We start from the raw sequence: 20,251 nt of genomic DNA on the forward strand, positions 1-20,251 counted from the left end.
CCCTTGAGAGATATCTTTGTTATTGTTATAGTGCAAAGAAAGCACAATTCCAGTTCCTGACACCAGGACTTTAAGATCAACTCAAGCTAGTGTCAACTGAAACATACCAATGGCATGGAATACATGACAGAGTTTAATATCCTTCTAGTATTCTTTTTTTAATTTTTTATATTTATTTTTTGTGAACATATTGTACAGAGGGGTTACAATTACATGGACAAGATAATGAGTACATTTCTTATCCAGCATTGCAGCCACTAGTATTCTTTTATATAATAAATTTTATGATAATTGCACTAGTATTAGAATACATGTGCCTTGGTGTAATTTTCTGTATTCTGTAAACTCTCCAAATGGATATTGTATCTTTCTTCTGATGATTCATATTTTATGGGCAAAAAAAACTCTTTTATTCTCTTCCATTTTATTTGTAGTAGTAAAATTGGAGGAAATTGTTCAGTCTGTTAAAAGTCCTTCTCACAGCAAGAAATATAAAATAAGTTTGAACATATAGTTTGGAGTCCAAAAGTTTGTATAGAGATTGATAATCAATATATAAGTCTTTTTTTATGAGAATTCCCAAATGACAGTGTAAAACATATTAGGCCCTAAAGTTATAGTTACTCTGGATGTTGTTTGAAGTCACGAAATTCTCTAATGTGACTGCAAATTTGATTGGTTCAATTCCAATTGACTAAAGGGACAAAAACATTTTTTCATTGATTGCAATAAGAAATAATGAATTCAACAATGTAATTATAGGCAGGAATTGGAATACAACCATCTATATTAATATTTCAAATTCGCATTTCAAATGTTCTTCTTTATGCTTAATTTGATGTGAAAGTAATCAGGGCAAATACTCTGAAATTTTATTAAACATGGTAATAAAATCATAAAGAAAGAATGGAAATGACTTATTTAATATTAACAAAATATGCCAACACACAAAAAAAATGATGACACATGAAGGAGAAAGGGAGTCAGGGAAGGCTCTCTATCTTTCTATGTCTTTTAGAGTGGGACTGGAAACAAAAATATATGATATGATGTTACTTGATATAAATGCAATGATACATTTCCAAAAATCCTTCATCATGAGACCTTTTTTGGTCAATTAATCAACAGAAATAAAAAAAAAAAAAACTTTTCTTTTAATTTCTACATTTTTCCAAAAGTGTTCATCGCAGAAAAATGGGAATCTATATATCATGAATAGAGGAATTATCAATGAATACATTTTGTGACTCTGTGCTATGTTCTTGTTCAGGCACAAAACTACAAGAAACAATGTGAGTAGAGTTATTGAGAATTATACACACACCTCGATTTTAGCGGCATCATCATTTCTCTATTATGAATCAATTCATGGATGTTTATCTCAGAAAACTGTGATTTGTAAGAATAGTTTGAGACAGTGTCATAGAGAGTTCTCTGTCATTCTCCGTATGGTATTGCCACGAAGGTAAAAGTTCGTTATTATTATTGTCCCTGTTTCTAAGCATGTGAGTATATTTTGCCCTAATGTTCTTTGTTCAAAATTAAATGTTCATAAATGTTTAAATGTCACCTACTACAATAGAAGTTCAGTGACATTTTCTTATTTCTTGAAGAGCCATACTACAATATCAAGTTATATTTTGCAAATGTATGCAATGTTTACTATTTGTACTTGTCTCTAACTTTAGGCCAATTTTATGAAACCAGTTAAATTCTACTCCATCTGTTCTAAGTACTTAATTCCTTCATGTCTCGTGTCTAAATTTATCTCTATCACTTGTGCTTGAATATGTTGTTATGAAGAGTATCTTTCATTTTGTAGCCTATTGGAACTCAATGGAAGGCAGAGAAAACACTGCTCTTTTAATAGAAGGAATGTGAATCAGTATGAATGCTGAGGAATAACAGGAAGAATTCCAAGTAGAAATCAAATGTAGTATAATTAAAATGAAATATAGTTCACTTAAGTGTCAGAAGGAGTTGGATAGTATCCTATAGTTTGATTCAATTGACAGAAAAACAATTTGTCCTAGGAGTCCTAAGGTCGTGATTCTTATATGAGCACTATTTGTCATTTCCCAAGTGTGATGAGCACACACATAATAGCACTTAGAAAACCAGATCATTACTTTTCATAAGCCTTCTGATGGAAATCATTTCTACTGCTTCAAAGAGGGTTCTTGCTCTGCTTTCGTGTGCCTGATTAACTTCATGAGACAGCGAGCATTCCCATATTATAGCTTCTTTTATCTGTACCTAAGTGTCCATATTCTCTGTTTCACTTGGAGATGTTGCCAGATACTCCCTTTAAAGACAAATTACGGACTTTTATTTGTTCTTTCCCATGTCAGTTTGATGCAAGTTTCTCAAACCACGTTCTAAAATTCTATCCATAGAAATATTAAAATGCTCCAACTTCTCAGGATTCATAAATCAGCAACTTAAAGTAAACAAAATTGTAAACACAAAGTATCCTGTGCTTTATTGTTGTATCACCAGATACTTAATTTCCAGTTTTGTTCTTATACATTAGTTACAGAAGAATGTTGCCACTGAGATTACACAATTTCAGCATCCATATTTAAGTCTCAATAATCTCAGTTTCCTGAATGTATACCCAAAAATAGTTGGTATTTTCTGAATTTACTTTGTATTTCTGAAAAATAATGATACACACTATACATAATACTAGAAAAGTGACAGATACTATGCACAACATTTTCAATATCAGAAGACACCAATTAAGCTTTTTAAAAGATTGCATAATTACTTCATATTTCATTAAAACCTAATTGAATTTCATGTTGTACATAAACTTGTCAAATTCTTAAGTTGAAAATTATATAATCATGTTATATTCCAGGAAATTTGCATATAGTTTATATTTTTGTTTATTAAATAATTCTTAGGTGTATATCATAGCATTAAATAATGAATATACATATATAGCTGAACCCACAGATTTCTATATATCTTTTATGATTGTATTTTATAATACATTGTAAAGTTAATATTTGTATCAGCAGAAATGTATGATATATAAATTTTAAAAAATCCTTCTGGGAACTTGTCTCTCTCTTGCTCTTTATTTAATATTTGTGACTAATTGCTTTGAGAAAATATAAACTATATTAATGTTAGTTTGCATGATATTAATCAAAAATGTGAATTAAAAGACATATACAAAGATCAAGCATATGTACAAGGAAAGCAAAGTTACATTTTGGGCAGAAGGTGAAAAACTTCTAGAAATGTCTTTGTTAAACTCTTTCCTAATCCAAATATTGAAAGTGAAGAAACTAAATAACTGAATAAAGGATCATAATACTTAAAGATTGAATTATTTTTGCTATATAGACCATAGAAAGTGTCTTGCTGCCTAGGAAGAACAGCCTACAAAGAATCAGTAGTTGTTGACAATATGAAAAATGTGAGAGATCCATACAAATTATTCCCCTACTGAATAGTTGCACATTTATAATCTACTATTCTTTATTAATGGACATTGTTACAGACCGTCTAATGTAGCACATCAACCAAGTATGTGTTTCTCCCTTTGGAAGAATCGTTGGGATATCCTAGCCCAAGTTTTGTTTTGGGTACAATCAAATCCTCTGGGACCAACAGGTAAAGAAAATGATGTTTTCTTATGCTGCACTCTTGTCTGTCAAAATTAAAAGTTATAAAATAGGATAAATGAATACCAATCTCGGTACAAATGAAGTTTGGATTGTTCTCTGACCTGGTGACCCTGTGATTGGTGGCAAAAGTCAAGTAGAGTTTCCCAAAGATCAATAATATATGCAATCACCCAAACTACTTCAAATCATAATTCCTCATCTCAATATATTTCTCAGTCTCTTCTGATCAACTTAAATCAGGGAATACATATATGATAGAGTTTGGGTAGACTGAACCATTTATTTCCATTTTCAGTGTTTAAGGATTTACTTGTCTCAGGAGTTATGATAGTGTAAATGGGAGTATCTTGTACACTAATACTTGATAAATGTATAGACTTGTGGGTGGGTATCATATCTTCATTCTTAAATTGATGAATGAATCTTGTAGGAATAACCACCTGGTTTGAATTTTCTCTTTGAAATGAATTGCACATAGCATTTTGGGAAGATATATATTAATGAAATATATTATAGTGCTCTATTTTAATGAGCAATACATACATGGATTTCAAATTTCACATTCCTGTATAAAGTATAAAAACACATTAGTTATGGAATAGATAGGAAAATAAAAATAAGATATGTAACTACAAAAGTTATTGTATCACTTAGTGATTTTTTGAGGTTTTTGAAAGAATTATATGAAATTGTCCTTCTATCATCACAAAATAGATTGTACACTTGTTTTTATGAAATCGGAAAACAAGTCTCTCTTACTGACATTGTAAGGTGGCAAACAAGAGAACAAATGAACAGCAATTAGGATTGCTTGGAAATGTTCCTAAGCCTTCATCCCATTTGGAATTATGTAATTTGTGTTGCTTGTTAATATGGGATGTCATCCCTTTTATAAGTAAGACAATGGATTCTAGATGGATCAATATTTTCAAGTATTTTCCTCACTGATCATTCCTGATAAAACAAGCTCATTTAACACAAGAGCAAGTTGTATTTACCTGAGCCTCTCATCACTGTTGAACCTTATATATCCTTCCTGTGAAAAGGTAGTAAGCATACTTGGAATTTCTATTGTCTGCTGTATGTCAAACATATTACAATGTTATGTGGAGGATGTATTGGCAGTTTATATAGTGAAGATAGTCTGATGACAATTTTCTAATTAGTAAAGATTATAGAGAGGACTAAAACTCACACTGCTTTCAAACTGAACAGTATTTGATCAACAGAATACATTTATTCTTGTGGCTAGGGAGTTTCTCTTACTCTGTCATGCAGAGGAAAAGCTATAAGTCATAATAATTTTGGAGGTTGAAAATCACACTTCAGCCAGGCCAGGTGATTATGCTGTTAATTTTAGAATATCACAAGTTTCACAGATGAGGGTCTATCTTATTAGAGAATAGTAAAGTCAAGGATTTTTCTCAGATTTATTTCTGGAATTAATTCCCTCAAAATTGAAAAGTATGTAGCAGTATATTTAATGGAAATTATGGTTACTCAGAGACATGAAATGTGCATGATTGGCAGGAACAAAACAGCAGAAAAATAGTCAACACACTCTGGATAACTGAAAAGATTCTTAATACGTTCACTTAGGAACTTGTCAGAGACTGAGATCTGAGAAAAAGGTTCAAGCAGCCCAACAGGAAGCACTGTCACACTTTTATCACCAATTAATCTCGTTAAAACGAGAAGAAGCAGTGTTGATCAAGTGGTAGAGCATTAGAGCTCTGAAGTACACAGGGATGTGTCTAATCCCAGCATTCAAGCACGGAGACCAACAACAATAACCAAAGACAGGGATGTAATGCAATATTCATCAATAATGTCCCATATTCACGGGTATTTCCAAAATCTCTGAGCTATTTTCATCCACATAATAGCTAGTTAGATTTCACTCACCCCTACTTGTACTATCTTGCATATTCTCTTTGAAATTCAGAGAGTAATGTTTAATGAGTCAGTGATATTTTCCTAACTTCACTGGTTATTTGAATATTTAATGTGATTCCATGGTATGACTAATCCTTTTCCTTTATGCTATTATGATTTAGTTATGGAATCAAAATTTTTCTGGCTTCTAAATGTGGACGGTAGTAGAGAACTTATGAATTGATGAGAGAATCTGTGACAAATTAGGAAACCAGGTTATTGCTGATTTGTCTCTTAAAATTTATCCAACCCTATTTTTCTCATTCTGTGTGTGTGTGTGTTTGTGATAGAGAGAGAGAGTAAAAGAGTGAGAGAGCAGATTTGTATGTGTGATAAGATATTTCTGTAGATCCAAATTTTGTGTCTGTGTGTGTACAAACTGAAATGGTATTATGGTTTCAACAGCCCTAAGGTGAATTAGGGCCAATTACTATGATTTTTGTAATGTAAAAAAGAGGAGATTTTTGCCTACCTTAAATTCTTGATTTTACTCAATCGTGATAAACATTAATCACAGGCCTTCCTTGGTAATGAGGATTGCATTCCTGATTTGATCATTGATTCTGTTACCCTGGGCTCGATCCTAGGCATGTATTCTAAATGTTTCTGTATCTCTGGCATAGAATTCTCATAGCAATATATATTTGAGAAAGTACGTTAGTGGCAATTTTCAATGTTCATTTAAATTCCAATATGACAGTGTTCTTACTGACAGGTGACACGCATATGTTTCTAAAATTGTAATTATTTCCCTGGTCTGTTGAATACATTTAACAGAAACCATTTCACTATGTGACTATCAATACAAAATGGCATTTGTTTCATGCACACATAATAAAGGAAAAGCAGTTTATTTGTTTGAGCCATGGCACAGTTCTTGTAATTGTACCTGAAGGTATTTGCATTTTATACCTTCATATCTTACTTGCTTACCATAAACCATGTGTCCTTTGGTAGAATACATCTCATGAAAAATTACTTTTTGTGATTTGTTTTTATGCATCCTTCACAAATTTTGAAATGGAGATCAATATAACATTATATACCAATAATGTTATATACTAAGACCAGATGGTTTTACAGCAGAATTTTACAAGGCCTTCAAAGCAGATCTCACACCAATACTCCTCCAAATCTTCAATGAAATTAAAAGAGAAAGTTCACTACCGAACACATTCTATGAATCCATCATGACCTCATCCCAAAACCAGGCAGGGACTCATCAAAGAAAGAGAACTATACACCCATTTCTTTGATGAACATTGATGCAAAACTTCTCAACAAAATTTTGACCAATAGACTTCAACAATTCATCAAAAAAATCATACACAACGATCAAAAATGATTCATTTCAGGGATGCAAAGCTGATTCATTATACACAAATCAATTAATATTATTCATCACATCAACAAGAGCAAGAATAAGAACCACATGGTTATCTCAATAGATGCAGAAAAAGCATTTGGCGAGATCCAACACCACTTTATGATGAAGGTTTTGGAAAAGTTAGGAATCCATGGATCATTCCTCAATACTATAAAAGTTGTATAAAACAAACCTACAGTCACCATTATACTTGATGGTGAAAAACGAAAGCCATTTCCTCTTAACTCAGGAACAAGTCAAGGATGTCCACTCTCTCCACTTCTCTTCAATCTAGTATTAGAATGCCTAGCTACAGCAATAAGACAAGATGCAGACATAAAGGGGATCCAAATAGGGAAAGAAGAAATAAAAGTCTCCCTCTTGTAGATAACATGATCTTGTATTTAAAGAATCCCATAGACTCCACTCCCAAATTACTCAAGCTGATTCAAAACTTTGGCAAAGTAGCAGGGTATAAAATTAACCCCCCAAAAATAATGCTTTTTTGTATGCCAACAATGAGAAAAGTATGGCTGAAGTTAGGAAAGCAACTCCATTTGTAATAGCCCCACAAAAAATAAAATACCTAGGAATTAACTTAACCAAAGAAGTGAAGGACCTCTATGATGAAAACTTTAAAATCTTGAAGAAGGAAATCAAAACAGAACTTAGAAAGTGGCAAAAACTCCCATGCTCCTGGATTGGAAAGATTAACATCGTGAAAATGGCAATACTTCCCAAGGCTATCTACAAATTCAATGCGATACCTATCCAAATTCCAACCTCATTCTTCAAGGAAATAGAAGAGGCAATCCAAAAATTCATATGGAACAATAAAAGACCCTAAATAGCAAAAACGCTCCTCAACGGAAAGAACACTGCTGGAGGAATATCAATACCAAATTTCAAACTCTACTATAAAGCCACAGTAATCAAAACAGCTTCCTACTGGCACAAGAACAGACGTCAGAACCAATGGAATAGAATTGAAAACCTAGAAATGAACCTACAGACCTATAGCCATCTATTCTTTGATAAGGGAACTAAAAAAATAGAATAGAAGAAAGACAGCCTTTTCAGAAAACGGTGCTGGCAAAATTGGTTAACAACTTGCACAAAACTAAAGCTAGATCCTTATATATCACCCTGCACCAGAACCAACTCCAAATGGATCAAAGACCTCTGAGTCAAAACAGACACTCTGAAAACATTAGAATATGGATTAGGAGGAACCCTAGGTCTCCTTGGAGCAGGCCAAAATTTTCTTAATGGAGACCCAGAAACACAACAAATCAAAGAAAGATTGGACAAATGGGATTGCATGAAATTTCAGAGCTTCTGCATGGCAAAGGACATAGCTAGAAAGATTAATAGAAAGCCCACAGATTCGGAGAAGACGGTCACTAGCCATACAACAGAGAAGGGTCTCATATCTGAAATATACTTGGAACTCAAAAAAATTAAATTTTCCAAAAACAAATCCTCAAAGAAACCACTGCCCAATAAATAAGTGGGCTAAAGACTTAAAGAGAAACTTCTCTGAAGAGAAAAGAAGGATGGTCAATAGACACATGAAGAAATGCTCAACCTCTCTAGCCATAAAAGAAATGCAAATCAAAACAACATTAAGAAACCACCTCACCCCAGTTAGAATCCAAAAATCAAGAACTCTAATAACAACAAATGCTGGAGGGGATGTGGACAGAAGGGAACCTTACTTCATTGTTCGTGGGAGTGTAAACTTGTTCAACCACTTTGGAAAGTAGTATGGAGGTTCTTCAAAAGACTCCACATAGAGCTCTCCTATGACCCAGCAATCCCACTTTAGGGCATTTACCCAAATGTTTACAAACACTAAAGCTACCAGTACAACTATGTTTATTGCATCATTATTTACTATAGTTAAGATATCGAACCTACCAAGATGCCCTTCAGTAATGAATGGATCAAGAAAATGTGGTACATATACACAATGGAATTCTATGCTTCCATCAGAAAGAATGACATTTCCCTATTTGTTAGGAAATGGAAAGGCTTGGAAAAAATTATATTAAGTGAAGTAAGCCAAGCCCAAAGAAACAAAGGTCCAATGGTTTCCCTTATTTACAATATCTAGTGTATGTCTGAGTCAAGCGGGAAAGGTCAGGTAAGGTGATATTAGGGAAATGAACCCTAAGATATGTAGTCAAATGTTTTTTTTTTTCTTTCATGCAATTGTTCCTAATGCATTTATTAGATAATTTCTTTGTTGCTTTGTATGTCCCTCCTACACAGTATAACCCCTGCTTTCACTGTATTTGATGTCAGTATAATTTGTGGAGGGGATGGGAAAAACAAGTTGTTTAAATATGGATACAGGTGGACTCATTACAACAATGAGAAGTACAAGTCGTTATGTGGAAAATGAACTTTTCAACTTTGGTGGGGGGTGGGCTGGATTGGTTGGGGGTAGGGGGGAAGGATCAGAAGGGATGGGAAAGGGAAACAAAGGAGGAGACTACAATGCTTGATAAGAAATGTACCCCTCTTGGCGATGTAATTGTAACCCCTCTGTACAGCATTTTCACAATAAAGAAAATAAAAATCAGAAAAACCCAAAAGAAACCAAATTACACAAATTTATATACAAAATACATACCAAAATCAAATAGAATGTTGACAATAATATACCATAGGAGGAAGAAAATAAAGTAGAAACAAAAAAATCATATGGTATAATTAAATTAAGAAAAAAGAAGAAAAACATCTTCTGTACATATCTTTTGGCTCTTTTCATGTAACATTACTACACAGAAATAAAGTAACTATGTGTAGTTTTCTATCTATCATTTATCTATCTCTCTCTCTATCTAGCTATCAGTCTGTCTATATCAATCTATGTCATATGTCAATCTAGACATATTCTATTTATTGCAAATAAACGATTAGTTTGTGTTGATCGTTTGGAAGGGATAATGCAAATAAATGTGAACAGAAGTGACTCTACTACGATTTTGAAATTTACTATAGCAGTCACATCAAGAAGAGATAAAACCGGTCTTGTAAAATATTCAGTAGATACTCAGTTATAGTGAGTTAAATTATTACCTGTTCAAATACAACCTCAGAATATTGGGTTGAAGATTGCAAAATCATACATTTTGACATATTTTCATTAATTTTGATACCAATTCTTCCTATCCTTTTGGGATGATTAAAATTGGAGACCTAAACTTGTGTTCAAAATCTAAAGGGACCCAAACATTGTTTGACTGATGGATTGCAAACTGTCAGGAACTTAAATCTATATTAAAAGTTCAAAGTCTTATTTGAAATACACTTCGTTTCTTACTTTCTTGAGATAGTCACCAGGGCTAATACTCTGAGATTTTCAGTACCCTAGTAATAAATGCACAAAGAAGAAATGGAATTTTCTTATGAATATTAACAAAAAATGCCAACAAACACAATACATGAAATATGAAGGAGAAAGGTAATCAAGGAAGGCTCTTTATCTATTTCTTCATAGACAACGAGAAAAATAAATACCCAGTAACATTTTGCTTGAGATCAATGCAATCTTGGTTTTACAAATATTTCTTCATTTGGATTTAGGAAAAAAAATATTTTCATCATTATTTCTTACTTAAGTCCCCGAAAAAGTACAGGCTTCTAATATACAATTAGGATAAACACTAAGAACTCCATTACCTGCACATTTTGAAAGTACTGATGTGCCACAAGCACATGCTACCAAAATCAGACAAATTGTAGCAATTTTACACATGTGTTGAAGCACTAATTATTACTTGTTTTCTATATAAAGTATTTCATTGTTCATACTAAGCAATGTTATGCATATCATTTTTTCTTGAATTATAATTATCGGTTTTCAGTCAGTGTTGCCCATGAATAAAAAATACAGTGGAGACAGTCCTGTTGATAATTGGACTGGTTCTTCAAGCATAATTTCTAAGTTCTACTTATGAAACAAAATGGAACTGTGTAGTTAGAGTGTGAATTCAGATATGTTAATTCAGAATATAATCACCAGATATGGTGGTTTTGAAAACAGGTTGTTTCTGCTGATGTGCATAATTCATCATCAGTATATTTCCTACTGAATAAGATAAAATATTGCCTGCATTCCACAGAAATTTTGAACATGAGTATGATTCTTAGCATTGATTAAAAAATAATACTCTCTTGAAATCCTGGAAAAGAGAGCCTATTAGGGTAACCCTAAGAATTTTTTTATTCGTGTTGGATAGTGTAGAGGCTGTAGAAAGATCAAGGAAACAATAAAGGAGAAAACTGTCACATGGCATATTAAAATGGAAAAATGTGAGAATATAAAGAGATTGAGTAATTCTGCCCTTCCAGACAGTGGCCAACACAAACGAAGAAATAAATTATTTTCTAAAATTTCCATGCAGGAAAATGAAAGCTTGTTTGTGCTGAGCAGAACAGTTATTAATGTTTACATCTTCTGACTCTGTGTTAGACTCTTGTCCAGGCATGAATCACCTGGACAAACAACTAAAGCCACTATAATCATTGAGAATTGTATAAACTCCTCAATTTTAGAGGTACATAATTTTTCTATAATCAATCAATTCATAGATGTTCACCTCAGAACACTGTGATTTGTGAGAATCCATTTTGGGATAGTTTTGGAGATGGTGTCTTACCATTCCAACTACAATATTGCCATGCATAAAAGAGTTCTTTGAATCATTTCCTTGTTACTTATCCTGTCTTCATATTTTGCCCCATTGTTCTTAGAACAAATTCCAAATGCTCATAATCCTTAAATCTTACTGACTACAATACTTCAGTGATTTTTTTCTATTTTTTCATGAGTCACACTGTCCTACCAAATTAGGTTTTACCAATACATACTATGTGCACTATTAGTAATTATAGTTATCAGTATATTACTTTTATGAAGAAAAAACAGTTGAACCCTATCTCATCTGTGCATAGTGCTTAGTAATTTCAAATGAAGTGTCTAAATCTCTATTATTTTCATTAAAAATGGTGTTAACAAAAGTATGTTGTATGCAGTAGCCTACAATACAGTAGCCTACACAATAGAGACAGAGGAAACAACGGTGCTTTAGCAGAAGGAATTGGATTGAGGATCAGATTGCTGGCTTGTCAATAACAGTGAGGAATCCATCTACAAATCAAAGTAATGATTTTAATACAGTTGAAATAAATTGTACTTCATTGAAGCATTAAAAATATTGGATGTTTTCTTACACATTGACTCAATTGAGAGAAGCCCATCTTGGGCTGGAAGTCAAGGTCCTGATTCTTACATGAGTTCTCTTGCCACTAGAATGATGAATACATCCACAATAAACTTCCTCTTTGCTCCTGAGACACCATCTGATGGGAATCATTTCTATCTACTTCAGAGAGGGCTCATGCTCTGCTTCATGAGATATCAAGCCCATACCATGCTTTCCTTTTCATTTCCTAAGTGTCCATGTTTTTGTTTTTGCTTAGGGATGTTGCCAGATTCTCTATTCAAAGTCAAATAACGGCTTTGAATACTTTTCTCCCTTCGTAGTTTTGTTAGAATTGTTTCAAATATGTTGTTCTATACATAGCGATATTTAAATTCTTCAGTTCTTCAGGTTCACAAAACAGCAATTAGAAACATGGAGATTTTAAAACCCACATATTCCTTTCCTTATTATTTTAATACCAACTACTTATATTTCTAGTACTTTCTTCATATACACTATATATGTAATGAAGGAACTTGTCACAGTTACATATACATACTACCAATCCTTAAGTTTTTATATTCTCAAAGTTTTCTGAATATTAATGCAAAAAATTTTGGTAGGAGATTTTTAAATAAAATTACTGGTATTTATGAAAACTAGGGATGGGAAATATACCTAATATTAGAAGAGTGACATATACAATGGACCACCTTCTATATGTCATTACATATGTTAATCCCACTTTTTAGATCTTTGAATAATAACTATTTTTAATAATACCTAATTTAATTTCATGTGTTCTGGATGAGCTTGTCAACTGAGGCTTTAAGTGAAAATTCTACCAACTAAAGTAATATTCTAGGAAATTTCCAAATATTTTGTATCACAATGTTTTTACTCTGTGTTATATACTAACTGTAATATCTGTATAAATATGAATATATAAATATGTATACCTATTTACAGATGTATATCATATTTATATGTGTACATATTTATGTACATATACATATTTATGTATGTATACATATTTATAGATGTATACATATTCTTATATGAGACAAATATTTTTGGAACTTGTTTCTTTTTGCTCTTTTAATTTTACACTTGGAATTAATTGCTTTCATAAATCAGCCCATTTTACTTGTACTTCACAGGAATAAGAATTTATGATGTGAATTTAAATGTCTTATAGAAATTTGAAGCACATCAAGGAAGGCAGAAGAACCTTTTTTGCATAAGTTGAATACGTACTGAAAATATCTGATTTTCAAACTACCTTCTAATAAACATTGATAATTGGCATTCTTGTTTATGAAAATAAACAGGAAGTGTCATTCTGAGAAAACCTCTATCTTTACAACAATATGGTCAACTTAGTGTCAGAATGGAAACAAAAAACATGAAAGTTTTATGTATAAACAGAATTCAAACTTAATCAATTCTCTTTAGTATATTTGCACCAATAAGATTTATTTTTGTGATGTGTTATTATTATTGTTTCTCAGACCCCATTTGTGACTATGAGAAATTTCCTAAGGCTCAAATGATTCAACCTGTTTGTTCACCAAAAGTAACATTTTCAGCTCTTTCATAACTCTCAGTAGGAAAATAGAGAAATAAGGAAGTTAAGAAAATGATAATATTTAAAGATTGATTAATTGTGGGTATATGGACTGTAGAATATATAATGCTATCTAGGCAGAAGAAAAAACAAATAGGCCTTGAATATGAGGCTTGGGCAATTAACTTGGAGACAAGTCCTTGAAATGACATCCTGGGAAATGAACTCATGGCTTGGGACCTGTATTCAAGGCCTGGGATCAGAACTCATTATCTGGACCTTCAACCAATGGCCTGGCTCTTGAAATCACAATGGCCCTTGAAAATAAGGGACTAGGTCTTGAATTCACCTACCAGAAATTGAAATCACAGCAAGGCCTAAAACTTCCCCTGGGCCTTAAATTCAGGATCTAGGAGTTTAATTGAAGCCCTGGATGTTAACTCTGTGCCTGGGACATGAACTGCAGTCCTGGGACTTGAACTCATCTTTTGGCCAGAAACTCTTGGCCGTGGCCCTGAACTCACAGCTTGGTACTAGAACACCTGGCATTTGAACTGGGCCCCTGGATCTTGAACTCGTGGTCTGGTAATTCAAATTGGCATCTTGGCCTTGAACTCTGAGCCTACAATTCTAATTTAGGACCAGAGATTTTTACAAATGAGGTGGGACTTGAACTCTTGGCCTGGGACTAAATTCAAGGCCTTGGCCGAGCATTCAAAACTGGTCTTTGAACTTAGATCCTGGGCCTTGAACTGGGGCCTGGGACATGAACATATAGTGTGGGCATGAAACTATAGGCTTGGACATTGAATTCACACTCTGAACCTTGAACTCATAGCTTAGAGTTTCATCTCAAAATGCGGTATTTGAACTGGGATCTTGGACCTTGAATTACAGGAGTAAGAGGGGACCTGGGACTTATATAAACACCCTTGTACTTGTGCTCAGGCCTTGAAATCAAGATCTGGGACTGGGATTGTAGTCGGAACTTTCAACTCAGAACTTAGGACTTAAACTTCTTCCTTAAGTCTTGAACTCTGGGCCTAGGCCTTGAATTCAGGTCTTGGAAATGAATTCCCAGACTGAGCTTTGAACTTGGCACCTAGGACTTCAGTTTTCTGCATGGGTTTGAATTTAGTATTAGAACTTGAACTTTCAGCATGGGACTTGAACTCAGGGTTTGAACCTTGAACTCAGTGCCTGGGACTTGAATGCCCAGCCTTAGCCTTTAACTCAGGACCAGATCCTTGAACTTTTGACTTGGTCCTTGAACTCATGGCCCAAGACTTGAACTCAGCACCTGGGAATTAATTTGCAGCAAGAGCATGGAACTTGAGGCTTGGGTCTTCAATTTGGCGCCTGGAAGTTAAAGTCACATTCCTGGCATTTAATTTAAGGCCAGGACCTTGAAATTGGGAACTCGAATTTGAACTTGAGCTTGGGAGTTGAACTAAGGCTTGAGGCTGGTATTTTGCTGGGCCCTAAATTCACAACCTGGGACTTGAACTGGGTGCCTGGACCTTGTACTCATTGTTGGGCCGTGAACTCACAGGGTTCAATTTTGAAATGGGGCCTGGGATCTTAACACAGACTGGGACATGAATTCGGCCTGGAAATTGTATTTGGAATTTGGGAGTTGAACTGAAACTTGGGACTGGAACTCATATGCTGAGCCTTCAACTCACAAACGGATTTGAACTAGTCCCTGGACCTTGTCCTTAGTGTCCAGGCCTTGAACGCACAGTGTGTAAGTTGAACATGGAGCTGGGGATATTAAAAAGCCTGGGACATGAAATTGGCCTGGACTTTGAACTTAGGATCTGGGACTTAACATCATGACCCATGTTTAAATGCAGAGCCTGTAACTGGAACTCATGGGGTTATATGTGAAATGCTGTCCTGGACCTTGAACTCTGAGCATGGTGTTTGAGTTGACAGCCTGGGCTTTGAATTCACAACCCACGTCTTGAACTGGGTGTCTGGAATATCAACTTGGAGCCTGGGAATAGAACTCATATTAGGGGCTAAAACTCTAGGCCGGCACCTTGAACTCACAAACTGGGCCTTTCATTCACATCCTGGGCCTGGAACTCACAGCCTGTGACTTAAACTCTTATCCTGGGTCTTCAACTGACAGCCTGGGCGTTGATCTTTTTTCCTGGTTCTGGATCTGGGTCCCTGGAACTTGAACTCGACAAGAAGTGGGTACTGAGACTTCATCTTTGGATCCTAGGCTTTGAACTCATAGTCTGGGCTTTAGTCTCATGGTCTGAGCCTTGAACTGAAAGCCAGGGATTTGATCTCTGGGCCTGGGCTTGAATTCAATGCCTTGCCTTTCAATTTGTAACAGGGATGATGAACTGTGTGCCTCAGTCTTGAATTGGGACCTGGAACTTGAACTCATAGGCTGGGCCTGATACTCTGAGCCTGGGTCTTGAATTGACAGGGTAGTCCTTGTACTTACAGCTGTGCTGTGATCCCAAAATGTTGAACTACAGGAGGAAGGGGGGACCTGACGCCCCAACATGGGCCTAGGAATTAAACTCACAGCATGGGCCTTAAACTTGCACCTGGGCTTTGAAATCCATGCCTGGGAATTGCATTGCAGCCTGAGCCTTGAACTTGGGGCCTGGGCCTTGAACTTTCATCTTCACACTGGGACTGGGTCATATGTCTTGAACTCAGGGCCTGGGACTTGAGTTTGCAACCTCTATCTTGAAGTCCTGGCCTGGGCTTTGAACTATCAGACTGAGACTTGATTTGGGGCCTCAAACTTGACCTCTCAGCATAGGACTTCAATTCAGTTCTTGAGTCTTGAACTTAGTGCCTAAGAGTTGAACTCTTGGTCTGGGTATTGAATTATCAGCCTGAGACTTTAATTCCGGGCTTAGGAATGGAGCTCCTGTCTTTGGCATTAACTAAGGATCTGGGCCCTCAACTCATTACATGGGATTTAAACAGTGGGTCATGGACATTTAACTCAAGGGCTGGCCCTTGAAATCAGTGCCTGCACCTTGAATTCTTAGCCTGGAATTTTTACTCATGGTCTGGTACTTGAAATCTTGGCCTGGGATTTGAACTCCTGGCCTAGACTTTGAACACTTGGCATGGGATCTGAGCTCCCTGGACCTGGAACAAATAACTGGGGTATTTAACTCAATGCTTATGACATGAACTCCTAGATTGAGACTTGAACTCAGGGCCTGTGACTTGAATTCATGATTTGAGCCTTGGACTCAGTACCTAGGCCTTAAGTTGTGTTCCTGGGACCTGAATTCATGGTCTCATTCTAGCAAGCTGGACATGGATATTGAACTCCTAGACTAGGCCTAAAACACACAACCTGGACTTTGAATTCATGGACTGGTACTTGAACTGGGGCCCTGGATCTTGAACTCAGCGGGAAAGGGGGCACTGGGTCTTCAAATTGGGGATGGGGCTTTTAGCTTATGAGCTGGGCCTTAATCTCAAGCACCCTGGTATCAAATTCTGGTATCAACTTCTGGGCCTGGAACTCAAAGTTTGGGATTTAAACTCATGGTCTGGGTATTGAACTTGTGTCCTGAGCTGGAACTTGGGGCTTGGACTTGAATTCAAAGCCTAGAACTTAAACTCAGAAACTGAGCCATGAACTCTCAGCCTGGCATTTTTACTGGGACTCTGCATCTAGAATTCAGGGCCTGTGACTTAAACTCAGGGCTTGAAATTTGATCTCAAAACCCCGACCTCGCACTGCTGTTTAGTCCTTGAACTGTTTTCCTGGGTTTGAAGAAATAGCTGGGACTGAAACTCTGGGCCTGGTGCTTAAGTCACAGCCTAGACCTTGAACTCATACCCTGGGGCATGAACTCATGGGCTGGTAGTTTAACTGGGGTTCAGGACCTTGTAATAAGAGACTGAGGATTGAATAATTACAATATCATCGTCTTAATAGTGTGGCTATGCTGAGGAATTGAATGTTTCTCTCCTGAGTATTCTTGACAAGCTCTTTATAGAATACATCAGAAATATATTCAATGTATATGGGGAAAAGCCAATTTTTTATAAAATATTTTTCCATGGAAATGTTAGATAATGGAATGACTTGGAAAAAATTATATTTCGTTAAGTAAAGCAGGCTCAAAGAAACATAGGTCCAATAGTTTCCCTTATTTGCAATAACTAGTAAATATGTGAGACAAGCAGAAAAGATCAGCAGATAAGTTGATGTCAGGTGAAATAAACCCCGATAAGTATTCAATGCTTTTTTTCTCTTTGATGCGATTGTTTCTAACATATTTATGAGATGATTTCTTTTTTGCTTTGTATGTCCCTCCCTCATGGTATAACCCCTGCTTTCACTGTATTTGATGTTGGTATAATTTGTGGAGTGGAAGGGAAAAAAAACAAATTACTTAAATGGGGATAGAAGGGAACCCATTGCAAAAGGGAGATATACAAGTCGTTATGTCAAAATTAGAATTTCAACAACTTAGGCTAGGGGTGGGAGTGGGGTGGGGGACATGCAAGGGATGGGAAGGGGAAACAATGGAGGAGACAACAATGCTTGATAAGGAATGTATTCATAATCCTGCCCATATAATTGAAATTCCTCTGTATGGTATTTTCACAATTAAAAAAATAAGAAGGAAATGGGAAGGCATGAAAGGCTTTAAAAGCCTTTATTGTGTATATTAAGTATATAAATACTCTAGGGATCCAAAGTAAATATACACATACACACACACATACACACACACACACACACACACACACACACACACAGGACCAGGACCAGAGTTCAATTCTCATGAATGACCAATAAATAAATAGGAGAAAAAGAAAGAAAAAATATTTGAATATGTATTCAACAGCAATGGATGTTTAGGATATTAATAAAGTCTAATCAAGCAACTGGTCTTTGAAAGCTCTTCTATCTGAAGTAAAGAGCAAATATTCTGCACAGACCATGTAAATATATATATTAAGAGCTTCCAGCTTCCACAGTCATCAAACTAAATGACACACTGGAATTTTTTTCCTTTTTCTTAGATGAGCTCATTGATTTTACTCTGTATTTTATCTATTATAAGATGATTTTTACATATGAATCCTCTATCTCTATATTGTTGTCTGTACCTATAAACAAAATTGAAAGCTTGCTACATGTTATGTTTTAAAATCTGATTGAATAGAGAATTAATTTTAGAAAATTTGTATTTCACTCAGTCCTTGATTGCTTTCCATTGTTCCTTTCATATGTTTGATGTCAATTAAGGTGATTATCAGGAAGGTCACTTTTACTGTGGTGAATGAAGTTTTTTAAAACAAGTCAGAGAACATTTCAGTGTGCTCTTATAACTTGGTACCTTGTAGTTCTGATAGAGCCCCCACTCTACAATGACCATCTCTGATCTTGACTAAATTATGTCGTGAAAAATGTACATCAACACACTGTGATATTATCATAAAGATCAGAAAGGCTAAAGTATGTCACTGCAAATATGACATCTGCCAAGCTAAATAGAAAGTCTACACAATAGAAGATTGTTTTACCAGCTACACATCAGACAAAGGCCCAACATCCAAAATATACTTACAGCTTAAAAACATAACCTGAGTAAACCTGCAAAGAAACAATAACCTGATTCATAAATGGGCTACAGAATTAAAAAAAAAAGTTTTTTCAGAAGAGGTAAGTACAACTAATAAATAAATGAAGAAATCTTCAATTTCTCATTCCTTAAAGGAAATGTAAATCAAAACAATATTGAGAATCTATCTCACCCCATTTAGAATGGACAATGTCATGGAAAATAATAATAAAAAATGCTCATATGGATGTCACCAAAAGAGAAATCTAGTACACTACTGATAGGAGCAATTACTCTGGAAATCAGTACAGAGGTTCCTCTAAAAACTGAACATAGACCTTCCCTATGACCCGGCAATTCCACTTATTTGTATTTATCCAATATTAGCACAAATAAGGCTACACTAAAACTACCAACACAATCATATTCATTGCAGTATTATCTTCCATAGCCGATATGTAGAATTAGACTAAATGCCTCCAAATTAACAAATTGATCAAGAAAATATAGTATATACTTATCCATCAGAAAATTATATTGTAACATTCCTACTAAAACAAAGACCTGAAAAATATTGTTTTAAATGAAGTAAACCAGACCCAGATAAATATAGGTTGCATGGTTTCCCTCATTTGTGGCACACTGAATATGCCCATAAATATACAGGTAAAAATACTTCATGGTAAGCAAGCGATAATGAAGAGTAACAGACACATGGAGAGCACAAATATTAAAATTATTCAAAAAGAAAAAAGTTAAACCCTAACGAAATACATATTAGAAAATGTGTTCTTGCAAGAAGGGAGGGTAGGGCTAAGGAGAAATAGGCAATAGAATGAAGGCTGATAGTTTGAGGATGCAGGCAAGAATTGATTGTATGCAACAGAAAATTGAGCAATATAAAGGAAGGGATGAATTTAAGGTGTGTGAAGATGTTAATGTAATGATACAGT

Source organism: Dipodomys spectabilis, unplaced genomic scaffold, assembly GCF_019054845.1.
Source record: "Dipodomys spectabilis isolate Male_0828 unplaced genomic scaffold, ASM1905484v1 ptg000319l, whole genome shotgun sequence".
In the NCBI taxonomy this organism is placed as follows: Eukaryota; Metazoa; Chordata; class Mammalia; order Rodentia; family Heteromyidae; genus Dipodomys; species Dipodomys spectabilis.